General features: G+C 53.7%; 1 protein-coding gene across 2 annotated transcripts in view; it reads right to left on the minus strand.

Moving 5' to 3' along the window:
• Positions 1–1744, minus strand: part of PLSCR3 (phospholipid scramblase 3) — a 19538-nt gene that overhangs the window by 2555 nt on the left and 15239 nt on the right. The gene's annotated exons all lie outside the window — the stretch shown is intronic.

The following is a 1744-nucleotide window of genomic DNA, read 5'->3' on the forward strand; positions in this document are numbered from 1 at the left end:
AACGGATAAAAGGAAGTACTTCTTCACCCAAAGAGTGATTAACACATGGAATTCACTGCCACAGGAAGTGGTGGGTGCTACAAGCATGGACGGCTTCAAAAGGGAATTAGATAAGCATATGGAGCAGAGGTCCATCAGTGGCTATTAGCCACAAGGTATAGCTAGGGGCTCTGGGGCAAGTGATGCTCTGTCTTCTTGGTGCTTGGGGGGGGGGCCAACAGTGGGAGGGCTTCTAATGTCCTGGCCCCACTGCTGGACCTCCTGATGGCACTGGTATTTCTGGCCACTGTGTGACACAGAGTGTTGGACTGGATGGGCCTTTGGCCTGATCCAACATTGGCGTCTCTTATGTTCTTATGTTCTTATGTAGAGTTGGAAGGGACCTTGCAGGTCATCTAGTCCAACCTCCTGCACTCTGCAGGAGCATAGCTGAAAGATAGCCCTACAACACACACACTCTGTCCCATCTACCTCACAGGGTTGTTGTGGATATAATACGGGGGAGAAGAGAATGATGTGAACTGCTTTGGGGAGAAGGGCGGGATATAAACAAAGTAATTAAATAAATAAAAAGATTCTGGGCAGGACTGCCCAATGGTGGGAGAAAAGGTCTGAAAGGAAAGGCGGCATTTAGCAGATGGGACGAGCTGGGGGCCGGGGGACCCATGTACGTTTCCCCAGCAGGCCCGGGAGGGGCAGAGCTCCCGCATGGGACACACGACACCCCTGGGTCCAACCCCCAAGGTCTCCAGACGAAGGCTCCCTGGCAGAAGGCAGCAATTTCCGGCTGCCCAAACTTAGAATGCAGGCCGAAGCTGGAGGGACCCAGGCTGTGACCAAGGTTCCCTCTAAGCCGGGGGTGGCCAGACTGGCTTCACGTAACAGCCGAACAGAATAAAGGTCAGATGTCTGAGAGCTGCCAAGACATGAACAGACATCACACGCATGTCTTTATTGCAAAATATGCAAATTTGCTTTTTATGAACATTAAATTAGACTGTATGAAAGAGTCCCGAACTGCAGTTTGGCCACCCCCGCTCTAAGCTGTGGAGTCTTGCGAGCAAAAATCCTACTTTGTGAGCTCCTGGCACTAAAGTTGTGAGCGAGGGATGTGGCTGCTGCACAAATTAGTCTGCTCTGGAGACCCATCCTTCCTGGGCCAAGACAAAAAGGTGTGAGCCGGAGGCTAAAAAACTGAGAGCTAGCTCACACTCACTCAGCTCAGAGGGAACACCGGCTATGACTCCGCAGAAGGCAGCTCCCCACTGGACAAAGGGACAGGTCCAGACCCTTTGCCATGGGATGGGCTGCGCTGCTTTCTGGAACCAATGGGAGGGGCCACCTCAGCAGGGAGGGAGGGCTGCCAACCTCCAGGTGGGGCCTGGGGACCTCCGGACTCCAGAGAGATCTGTTCCCCCTGCAGGAAACGGCTGCTTTGGAGGACGGACATGGCATCAGACCCCACTGAGGGCCCTCCCCTCTCTAAGCTTTGCCCTCCCAAGGCTCCACCCCCAAAGTCTCTAGGGCTTCCCCAACCTCGAGTTGACGAGCCAGTTTCCCTCTAAGCTGAGTTAGCGTGAGCCAGCTCAGTTTTTTAGCCTCCGGCTCACACATTTTTGCCTTAGCTCGGGAAGGATGGGGCTCCAGAGTAGAGATGTGAAGGCCTGGGGAAAAAACGGAAAAATTCGGGGGAAAACCCCATTTTTTTCCCTGAAGCCTTTCCCCCCCCCCCCCCAACAACTAA

The sequence above is a fragment of the Gekko japonicus genome, unplaced genomic scaffold, assembly GCF_001447785.1.
Source record: "Gekko japonicus isolate JY-2015 unplaced genomic scaffold, Gekko_japonicus_V1.1 scaffold336, whole genome shotgun sequence".
Classification (NCBI taxonomy): domain Eukaryota; kingdom Metazoa; phylum Chordata; class Lepidosauria; order Squamata; family Gekkonidae; genus Gekko; species Gekko japonicus.